The sequence below is a fragment of the Siphateles boraxobius genome, unplaced genomic scaffold (genome assembly GCF_051911475.1).
Source record: "Siphateles boraxobius isolate OS27281-9 unplaced genomic scaffold, OSU_SipBor_1 77, whole genome shotgun sequence".
Lineage (NCBI taxonomy): Eukaryota > Metazoa > Chordata > Actinopteri > Cypriniformes > Leuciscidae > Siphateles > Siphateles boraxobius.
The window spans coordinates 14,169,190-14,181,233 of record NW_027509205.1 but is presented as its reverse complement, the minus strand read 5'-3'; the positions used below and the strand labels follow the sequence as shown (position 1 = coordinate 14,181,233).

Here is a 12,044-nt window from a genome sequence, read left to right as displayed (position 1 = left end):
AGTAGGCCTAGCCTTCACTATATCAATTACATTTATACTCATTAAAGTTACGCAAGTGATTCAGTCAAGAACAGTGTGATTTTCTTTGTTTTTGGTTGTTTGATTAACTAAATGACACAGATGTGCTTTTCACACTTGAAATCAAATCCTGGGTTATCTTGCTTCACGTTTCACACTGCTCATACTTTACCAGGGGTTACCAATGAATCCTGGGTATTCGTACAGTAACGTTTCACACTGTACAGCACATTCCTAAACCCCGGGTAATGTTCTCATTTGCATAATAGCAGTTTCATTGATTGACAGAAAGAAGAGGCTCTAGCGTTGCGCATCCTCATATTACATAATGTATATCAGATAGTAGGCTACTATGAAGTTTTCAGAAACATTATTTTCTTCACTCCAATGAACTTGTTTCCCATCACCATTTGACATTTCCCCTCAAACGCTGAAATGAAATAATAAATGACAGGCATCTCGTAACAATCTAACATTCTTGTGCTCTGTGGGACATTTATGTTGTAGTTTCTCTGTGCCTAGTTTCTTTGTTCTGTTTCCTGTGGCCAGGTTGTAGTTTTGTAGTTTTTACCATTTTTATTAGTCTGCTCCAGGTGTGTCAGTTTTCCTTGTTAAGCTTGTTTACCCCTCTGTTTCAATAGCCCTTGTAATCTCTGCTTCTCTGTCAGTTGTTGTTTGATGGCATGTGTCTGTGTTCCCTGTGGTTTCCTCAATGTTATTTTGTTCCTGAATTATGTTATAATAGTTTATTTTCATTGAAGTCTCCCTGCATTTGGCTCTCTCATCTCTGCCTGCCGTCTTTGATTCCTCCGTTCCGTGACTGTGATGAGTACAACGATAATCTGGGGTTAAGCGAAGTCTGAAATGCCCAAAAACAGCATCAGGTATATTAGGCTACTGTCACTTTAAGACCTCAGGTACCGTCCAATATACTGACACACATCCAATTTTCTTATTTTCAGCTGTTTACTTTCACTTAAGACATAACCGACTGCGTTTACATGAATACTTGCCGAGACTGGAATTTTAACACATGAGTGTGTGTATTTGACTGTTCACGCACAATAAGCTGCCCAAAAGAAATTAGTTCAGTATACTCACTTGCTGTGTGACCAGTGGCTTTATGCACAAAATTGTCAAATCCCTACCAGTTTATCGTGTCTACCGGTATAAAATCCACCCCTAATTTTCCGTTATGTATATTTTGCATAATTTTCACATATAGCTGAAGATTCAGTTTATGTCTGTGCACGTGTTCTGATGTCTTAAGTGACTCTAGAGGAACGCAGGCTGCTGGTCTGAGGAGAGTAACAGTGTGGTGTGGTTGCTAATTTATGAGGGCAGGTTACAAGATCCCGTCGTCCATAATTGGCATGATGAACAAAAATAGCACCAATTTCTTTTGAAATAAAAACAGCACATTTTAAAACAATAATGTGTGCCACCATACACTGTAGCTGGACTGATCTATTCAAAATATTGTGGGCATGAGGACCTTAAGGGCTAAAACAAAATGCTCTATCTTTTTTGATGCTACAGTATGATCTCAGCATAGAAAAAAACTTACAATATCGGAGGAGGTTGAGTTTGTTTCCCAGCCCTGTTTGTTTGAACCACAAGAGGCGTATTCCATCGGTCACTTTGAAGTTTAATATTTTATAAAGGAGTAAAAATATTTGCATATCTTGTACTGTAACTGTATTTCTGACCTCTGTTCCCCTTCTCTCTCCCCCCCCCCCCCCAAAAACTAGAAATAAGTGTAACCTGTGAAAATCGTCGAAGCGTCATTAAGTGTTGTAAGTACTTTGATCTCAGTATAGTAAAGAACATACAGAAAGAAAGTGTATAGCCTCATGTCCACAATGCTTTGAATGGATCAGTGCTGCAGTACATGTTGGCACAAATTGTTTTTATTAGTGAAGTGATTAATTGATATCGGTGTCTGTGTATCACAAGGGAAAGGTGTTATTCATGTTCATCATGCCAATTATGGAAGGTGAGATCTTGTAACCTGCCGTGGTAATAAACTGACAACACCAGACTGTTACTTTCCTCAGACCAGCAGCCTGCGTTCCAGGTACAGCAGCAGACACACTTCATCTAGAGTCACTTTAGGTCACACTGTCTTCAGCTATTTTTGAAATGTATACAGAATATATCCGAGGGACAATGTATATTGAGAATCATTATCCTGTGTATTTACTAGCTAATTTACACACAAGGACATCAAAAAATAAAATTGACTTTAGTAGTTTGAGACCGTAGAATGATAAAAGTGCTAATACAGTCTTTTCTAATTCTTCCAATTTTTCTTTCTTAAGGTGCGATGGGAAGAAGTCTTGTCGACTAAGTGCTTCAAATTCTGTCTTCTCTGATCCATGTGTGGGTGTTTATAAGTATCTGGAAGTGACATACTGCTGTAAATGATATTGACCATCCTGCCACAAATGATTGTCAACAAATGACAATGGAGAGCAAAATAAAGTTGAATCCAGATGTTTACAATGGTCTTTCATGAATTTCAGTGAAAAAACAATTGGTTTCTATGTGCAGTTTTTTTTGTGATGTTTGGATTGTCTCATAAATCTGTTACACACTGCACAAGATATCAGGGTTTTTACATTAATCAAAATAAGCTAAACTACCCAAGTTATACAATTTTCAACTTAAGTCTATTAAATGTAGTTTAAGTTGAAAATACTTCTACAGCGGAGTTGTTTTTACTTAAAGGCAGCAATTTATTTTTGAATAGTGTAAATATGCTTTCAAAATGTGTTTTTTTTGCAGTGATGCCCTAACCATTTTTGGCTCCCAAAAGAAAATTTTTAGTGAACTTAAAAAGAACCACCAAATTGTTGAACCGATAAAACATGAGTCCTCTTTTATAAGAATTTGTATTGCAAAAAGCACTGCATCCTGTGCAAAGCATCCTAATTGCAAATACACTATACAATCTTATCTGATTTAAAGTGCTTGAGTAACCCATTGTCCTGTCAAGAAGCCACCATCACTCAGTGGCGCCTCCAGATATTTTATATAGGTGTGGCCAGATGGGGCCACTTAAAATCTTGGGGTGGCACACCAAAACTATAAACCATAATTTCAGAATTTTATTCTACTGTTGTAGTAAACCGGCCTGTAGAAAACTATCAGAAAGACTTAAGGAAACCCCTACTGATATACTTTGGTTTATTGTGTTATATATAATGTTACTAATGATATTAGTAGGGCCCTACTAATAATTATATTATATATACTGATATATATGATATATATAAGGGCCCTCGCCCCGTGGCAAATATCCAGATACTTACATAATTGTGATGAATTTAATCATTTTTAAGTTATTATTTTGCAGTGTAAGATTACAGTTAACACCTTTAAATATTACATAAATGTATTATGAATTTTTAATAAACTTAATGAGTGTATAAATCACCAGCAAAAAGTAATTCTTGAAAAAATCTGCACAGTAATTTTATAAAATCTAAATATGTTAATAAAAACAAATTACTATTAGTTCTCTTATAAAATTCAATCAGGCAATCATACATTTCACAATTTTATATTTATATATTAATGTCAAGAATTCAGAAGTGCATATATAGCCTACACTACAAAGAAATAATATACAATTAAATAATTATTATTTTAAATGTACTGAGCAGGCTAGGTATAACAAAATATATTGGCTTTATGTTTCTATATTTATATTCTTTATATTTTATATTTATATTTTTATATTGGCTAAGAATATTTCAGTGTGCAAACCCATGATAACATGAAAAAACCGAGCGCACACAGCTTGTATGCGCATCGCGGGATTCGCGGATGCAGAAACGACACTTTACAATAGCCTACATTACTTCAGCGCTGCGCTGCATAAGTGCGCATTTGAAAGTTCACGTCATAAAGCGAAGAAATGTCGAGCGCACGAATCCTAGTGCGATTTGTTCCTTTGTTTCACAGTTTTAAATTCCAGTTATTGTGCGTTTGATGCCGATTCATAGTCCTTGTGACGTGTGTGATCTAACAAGCACACGGTAGTGAGTCGTTTAAAAACAGCAACAAACTCCAACAAAATAAAGTAATTTTATGCAAATCTACAACCTTTTATCTACAGATCATGCATTATAATGTGAATATATCATATTGGAGAGAGTTTTACCGTGCATCCAAGAGGCGCGCGCGCTGTTTGAATATTAATGGAGAATGATTGACAGCCGCAGAGGAGGGAAAACGAGTTTCCGTATACTTGAATGATGTAAATAGACTTCTGTCCCTCACATTAAGCTATGGAATGACTTCAGATGACTTTGTCACCCATACTGATGACGTGAAAAAAGCGTGAGGCGCCGAAAAGCGCACTGTTTCCCTGCTTGTCAAAACGTGGCAAAGACACATCAAAAAGCTGCTGTAACCGCCTATACTGTAACCATTTGGCACTTAAAAAGCAATTCACGACACATAATTCCCCGTCTTCTTTTACTAAAGAATATTTTTGACTTATTTATGAAAGGCACAACTGATGCTACTAAAAATTTATACTGGCCATTGGGGTGGCCAGTGGGGTGGCCAGGAGTCGGCCAGGGGTGGCCACCCCCTGGTGGCGCCATTGCCATCACTGCCCGACCACCTCAGAGTGTGTGCTAGACTCTTCTCATTAAATACGTCACTTGCTTGTTGCACAGATTTGCATGTGCTTCACAGTTTCCAACAATTTATTAGTAGTAAATAAATTAGTAGAGTAATGGGGTGGTCATGTAACCTGGAGAAAGATGACTGAAGATTGAGACTTCACTCCGCTCCAGGACTTTTTTAGGACCCCCTTTGGGTTTTAGTCACAGGGTCAGGGGAAAGGATAAAAGAAGATTGTAACCGTTGCTCTGGGTCTTTTTGATTCTCTGGCTCCCATTATTGGGGCATTCTCTCTTTGCCTCTTTTCTTTCTCTCTTATTCTCCCTCTCTTTCTATCTCTCAGGTAACATTTTACTTATATGCGGGGTACAATTAATGGTATAAGTTTGTATCATCTCATACATCTATTTTGTAACTATTTTGGGATAATAAAAAAAAATGTATACCCCATTCTATTTTTGATGTATACTGCTTGCGCAACTTACAAAGGACAAATGGATTTGCAACAGTCACTTTGCCACTTTAAACTTTTCCGGTGACATGAAAAATTAAAAGACAAAAAAAAAACATCAAATGTTAAGTGTCACACAAATGTCAATTTACATTTTTGTATCCATTGTATCCATCCAAAATATATCCATTCAACAGGATTTTGTATGAGTTACAAAATATCTGAAATGTCCTGTTAGATCTATTACAGTTTTTCACTAACACCTTATAATAACTGCATTCTATGAATCATTAGTTAAGCATTAGTAAATTGTTCATTCATAATTATATTTGTTAATAGACATTCTTCTAGACATTACATTATAGTCCTTTATGAATAAAAATGCAAGCACATTTAATGCAATGCATATTTTTTCCAAGTAGTGCAATTCAACAAGCTTTTTTTTTTCAAAAATTTATATAGTTTTAACCATAGTGAGGGATAAAAATGCGTTCCAGTGCTGGAAATTTAAAAACAATTTCATCCAGAGATCAGAAAAGGGTGCAAATATAACAATTCAGTGCTAAAAACGTTTGCAAACTATTAAATTGTGATAACGAAACTTATAATCACTTTAGCTTTCAACACCATCAGTGATAAAAGTAAAGATTCTCAAAGCCTTTAAAGCAGGCAACGTTATTTATTAAGTTAAATATTTAAATATACAGACAGTGGAATGGAACAACATACTATATAGAAAACTTAGTTGTAACAAATAATGTTCTGCTGTGCAGAATTAAGAGGCCATAAAAGACTTCCTTAGTAATTTCTGAAGTAGGACAGTAAAGATTCACTCAGCCCTACAAATGTAGTCAGTTACATTACTTTAATAAAGTAATTGAAATAATTTCACTATACATTTTAAACAGGCTTGCAATCTGTAACCCATTACAATTCCAAAGTAACCTTTCCAACACTGCCTATTGTTGGTCAAATGGCATTAGTGTGTGTGGAGAGAGTGCAGATTTTAGTTAAATTGAAAAATTTTAAAGAAAAATGACTCGAATCTGAACGACATGTCTTTTGGGAAAAAGTGCAATGAAAGTGCTTTAAGGATTCTCTATGAAAGTGACACGTGCTTGAGTGGCGCCCGGGGAACGATTGGGGGTTAGGTGTGTGACGACCTCTGCTGTAACCTGACTCCGCCAGATGGATTTGCTCCGCATATCCATCTGGAAACCTTCCGTTGAAGTAGTTTTGGGAAGGGGCGTAAATACTGGTTAGCTGATTGGCCTATATTGGTGATAGACGGGCCAAATCAACCAATCAGATCAACGAAGCATATGACGTACTAACAGAGCGACGACGAAAACACAACCACAAGCCAGGCTACTCTTGCTGCTGCAGGTAAAGGCTCGTTAGCTCAGCAAATAAGATACATGTCGGCAAAGGATATTTGCCGTTTTTGTAACGACAATTTGAATAAAAGGCACCATTTCAGGTGCCCGGTCTATATTTAACAAGAAGGATGCAAGAGAAAAAAGCATTAGCGAGGGGCTAAAAGAAATAGGACTACCGCTGTCTGAAAATGTTTCTAGATCAGGTCGTATTTGCTTGCGTTGCTTCCGCTTGATTTGTAGACTAGAGGAGGATTTCGACGTTTTTAGAAGATGGCAAAGAGCAGAGAAAGACTCAAACCCAGCAGAAGCATCAACCTCAACCAGCACATCACAGGCAAGTGCCGAATCTTCAAACACATCATCAACACTAGGCAAGAAACGGGACAGAGTGCCGACCCCTTCCAAGTGTCTCCAACCCCCAACACCAACAGCTCCTCGAGCTTCAAAATACTCGAGGCCGACAGACAACGTAACCCCAAAGACGGGACGGCAAAGTTTGACGGAGGTAATTTGAATTGAATGTGAACCATAACTTGTGTTTGGTTAAGTCTGTTATTGACTTATCAAAGTGCTGATATCACTGATGTATAACGTCAGACCCAGTACACGGGTAGGAAATGTAGCTGCTAGGATCCCAAAGGACTAAAAGAAAAGCTCATCCTCGAACATCAAACGCCATTCCTTACACAGTAGACTATGTAAGATAATCTTCTTGAGCCTAGATTGTCTCACCAGCATGTTTTTTTATTATTATTTATTATAGCTATAGCATACACACCCATGTTACTTATATCCATATGACATACACAATTCAACCACACAAGTACCTTGTATTTATAGTGTACAGATCGGCTGTAATTAAAAAAGTGTATCTTTTTCTGATCTGTAATAAACACTGTTGTCTTGTGATAACATCTTGATATCGGGAATTTAGCTACATTGTTGTTAAAGGCTTGATGCATTTTGATTTTGCACCCCATGATAACATATTAATAATTGTCTGAATCTGAGTATACTAGTTGTTTACTAATTAACCCTTTTTATTTGTGTTTCAGGTTATTATTCACTACCCATCCCATCCAAAGGGTGACAGAATTGTATGTCAGGCAAACACGGCATCTATTGTTGAAAACACTGCAAAGCAGAATTGGTCACGGGCTGCCAATCAGATAATCAAAAACAAAGACCTCTTAGAAGCACTTAAGGAAAACATCCTTCAAGTTATTGAGGATGAGATAAAGTTCCTTTGCAACCCGCTTAAGGGTTTCATGCTTTGGCAGTCTTCAGCTGCTGATTTGAAGGCATTTTCTTTTGCAAACCTTCAGTCAGATCTTCAGTCTATGGCACCATTCACATATTCCATCTTTTCAAAAATCACCAAAGGCTCTCACCATCCCACTTGTGCTTCTGCTGCTATAGCCTTGCGAGGAAGGGAACCACGCTTGTCGGCCTTTGCCTACTATGTAAACAGTGTGCTGCAGTATGGTGGGGCCAAAAAAGCTGTTTATAAAAGATTAAGCAAACTGTGTATAACTACTGCACACAATCATGCTGTTGGAAAACAGAAACAGTTCGCAACTACATGCAGTGAAGACTTACAGGTACTAAAAGTAGCCCATGAAGTCTTCCTCAAGTCTCAAAAGGAACATGGAGGCACGGATGTGGAGGGAGCTAGTGCAACAAGAGCACTAAGTGACTCAGTGGACCTGGACACAGCTACGCTAAGCATGGAACATTGCATTTTAACAGGTGAGAGGGACCAGCCATTAAGATGGCCAAATTGCTCTGTCCAGGACAATTGTCAGAGATCTTATTCATGCTTTTGGGGTATTAATGTGTCAGCACTCAATGCTAACTTGTGTAGTCCACTTATACATTGTGTTTTTTTTTTCTTTGTTTCTCTACAGATGAAACTACCCAAAGCACTTCAGGTGGCACCATTGCGACACATGGAGCTACTGGCACCACTACCAGCACTTTACAGACGGATCTGCAGACTGACCAGGGGCCTGCCGATGGCACAACTGTGTTCACCTTTGGTTCACGTACTGATGAGGAAATGGCACATCTGGGTGTTGCAGTATTGCCCGTCGAAGCATCGCCAACATGCTCAACTCCACCACCTACATATGCCATCATATTTGATAATCTTGACTTCTTTGTTCGCACACAACACCAGTCTGTCGTCCGAGGGAACAAGTCACTTCACTGGATCCACCACCTTGCGGTGGAAGATAGAGTGCCTTCACCTCATCTCAGCAAGGACAAGCCCACTCAGCCAATCATGGAGTACGACATTGGGCACTCCCTCCCGGGTCCTGAAACCCAAGCCCATATGCGCCGTGAACACATAGTCCTGGGCAGCCGCATCCTCACACAGCACTTGGATGCCTTCAAGCCCTTCTCAAGAGTCGTGGTTCGTCACATCCCTCATGAGTTTTCAAAGATTATGTTAGAGGCCTCCACCCACGTAAGTATTTATGATATACACTACATTGTGCGTTGGACATTCATTTAACTTTGTGTTGCTTAAGAAGTCACCACTGTAACGGTTTGTTTTTTCAACACAAACTATTGTCGCCACAATCCATGCATCCTCTCTTTATAGTACCCTCTTGGAATCCTGTTCAAGGATGAAAACAAATCTGGAGACTTGGTGGATGTTCTACAGCACCTCCAGAAAGAGTATGTGTGAACTAGGGCAGCAGGGGACAATTTCACTTTTGGGAAAATGTCACAGTCGGCATTTGGCCCAAGGGGTAATCTTGTTAGCTGGTATTGATAAAGCATGAAAATCTACTTATGTGTCATGTAGGTATGCTCCAAAGGGCCCAGATGGACTGGAGAGCATTCTAGTCGGCGGTGACCGGCTGACGGAGGGGAACAGTAGGAACCTTCAGTGGAGCTTTGCTGAAGGGGAAAGTGTGGAAGACCGACTTGAAGGGCTTGTTTTCAAGTTTGAGGACTGGCATGCAATCCGAAACTTGTTTGAGGTGAGTGAAGTTAAATGTTTGACCTCAAACTTTAACCAAAACTGTACTGCATTAACAGTCAATAGGTGGTAACAAGGCTGGGATGGCAAGGCAGACATATTGCCTTAATGGGCTCTTCCTGAGCACTCCGTCTTTTCATTCATGTTTATCTATGCCTTTAGATCTATCACAAGGTCTTCTTCAAAGAGGGCTCTGAAAGAGATCATGGGACACTGCTTTCTAACATGAACAGGCTGAGGTCTGTATATTTGCCTATCACCCATACACTCCTTCCACACCCATACACCCCAGTCTGAGTGGCTTTGGCCCTGGGTAGCCATTCACTTTTTTCTTGAATTTCCCCTAGGGATCAATAAAGTATCTATATATCTATCTATCTATCTATTTATCTATCATGAACGACACCATGAAAAACAAGTATTTTTGATTGTAGAACAGTAGCACTTTGAACATTTTTCGCTGTGGTTTTATTTGTTGTTCTTTGTATGTGCGTTTTGTATGTACACATATTCTGCATGCATGTGTTGCCATTCTACGAGTGTTTCTAACTACCATGTACATATTTTTTTCCAGGACTATTCTTTGTGCAGATGAACTCCAGCCACCATGAATTAAGGCTTGGTATTTTTTTTACTCGTGTACTGTGGAGATTAAGACTTGCCACCATGAATTCGGCATGAGTCTGCTCCTAAAACAAAAACAAAAATATTCACATGCAATCTTTATCCTTTTACAGGAGCAGCAATGCGAAACAAGGCCCACATACTGCATTCAATGCATATAAAGAGTTTCTGCAGAAGGACACGGCTGCTCTCTTCTTGGCCGCTGCGCTGGAGCATTTTGGACTGAAGGATGTTGGCGGTACGAGTTCTTCTAGATAAAAGTTGCTGAGCACATAGCCGTTTGCTAGAGCAGGACAATAACATTTAAAATGGAACAACTCTGGTCAGCACAGCAGCTACTCCTTCAGGTGTTTTTGTTGTTTTGTCAGCACCAAGTCAACATTACACCAAAAATTCAACTTAATGGTACAACGACTTAAACATAAACTTTCACGGCTTTAATGGCTTAAACAGTTGAGCAAAATCATAGTTATACATGGAATACCAGTGACTAGTCACAATGTTTTCTGAAGCAAGTGAAATGTCATGTATATGTAATGCTGCCTCTAAAAATATGTAATCATCATCATTACTTTTTTGTATGTCTCAACAGATATCCCAGAAGGCTTTATCCCTGACCACATCCAGACTGGTTCACTGGAGCTGAGAAGGAGCTGGCTGCATGAAGTTGTGTCCCAAGTTGTGGACAGATTTGTTGTGTTTCCCAACACTGCTGACATTTTAACTGGAGCCAGAGATGCTGCTAGCGAACAAGTTTCAAGTTTCAAGTTTACTTTATTTATATAGCACATTTAAAACAGTCGCAGACTGACCAAAGTGCTTCACAACAAAAGAACAGAACAAAATAACATTAAATGAGCACAATCCACAATAAGGCATACAGTTTCTGGTCCAACAAGGTTTCCATATTAGGCAATACTACAATCCTAATATGCCAAAGAGAACAAATGAGTTTTTAAAAAAGACTTAAAAATGGTCAAACTCGGAGCCAGTCGAATTTCCACTGGTAAGTCGTTCCAGAGGCGCGGACCGATTACCGAAAAGGCACGGTCACCTCTGCGTTTAAGTCTCGAATGTGGAATTAAAATAAGATTCTGTTCTCCAGATCTTAAGCTTCTTGATGGGATATACTGATGCAGCAGGTCAGATAGGTAGCCAGGTGACTGAAAGTGCAATGATTTAAAAACAAATAGAAGAATTTTAAAATGTATTCTAAATTGCACTGGCAACCAATGAAGGGCCTTTAAAAGTGGAGTGGCGTGATCCCTTTTCTTCTTTTTCAACAGAAATCTTGAGGCAGCATTTTGAACTAACTGAAGACGGGCAATTTGGGCCTTAGAAATGCCACAGTATAACGAATTGCAATAGTCAAGACGTGACGTGATAAATGCATGCACTGCCATCTCCAAAGTCTTATCAGTAAGGAAATGTTTAATTTTTGCAAGTAGACGGAGCTGGTGAAAACTGGACCCAACTACTGAAGAAATCTGTTTATCAAATTTTAAAGAGTCATCCAGGATAACACCCAGATTCCGTGCCTGCGAGGACCTAAAAGTCGATAGTGACCCCAAATCCATGTTAAGTGATTTCGTATTTTCAGAAGGGCCAAAAACAATTACTTCGGTTTTCTCCTTATTTAAGGATAAAAAATTTAGAGATAACCAGGATTTAACCTCATCTAGACAAGAGGAAAGAGCAGTCATGGCCAATCGATCATTTTTTCTGAAAGGCAAATAGATTTGGGTATCATCGGCGTAAAAATGATACGACACTCCATGTTTTCTAAAAATAGATCCCAGAGGCAGCATATATAATGAAAATAGAGAGGGGGCCAAAATCGAGCCTTGAGGAAGGCCACATGGGAGAGGAGCAGTAGAAGATAAAAATTCTCCTGTCCTAACCACAAATTTCCTGTCAGATAAAAATGACTGGAACCATTTTA

At 38.8% G+C, this 12,044-nt stretch overlaps 2 long non-coding RNA genes across 2 annotated transcripts in view; one reads left to right on the top strand and one right to left on the bottom strand.

Moving 5' to 3' along the window:
• The window catches only part of LOC143725792 (uncharacterized), a 132,378-nt gene that overhangs the window by 60,642 nt on the left and 59,692 nt on the right, over positions 1 to 12,044 (bottom strand). The window lies entirely within an intron of this gene.
• LOC143725791 (uncharacterized) lies at positions 1,767 to 2,519 on the top strand. Its single transcript, XR_013198332.1, has 3 exons — positions 1,767 to 1,814; positions 1,975 to 2,095; positions 2,340 to 2,519. It is a non-coding gene; the product is annotated as an uncharacterized LOC143725791 (long non-coding RNA).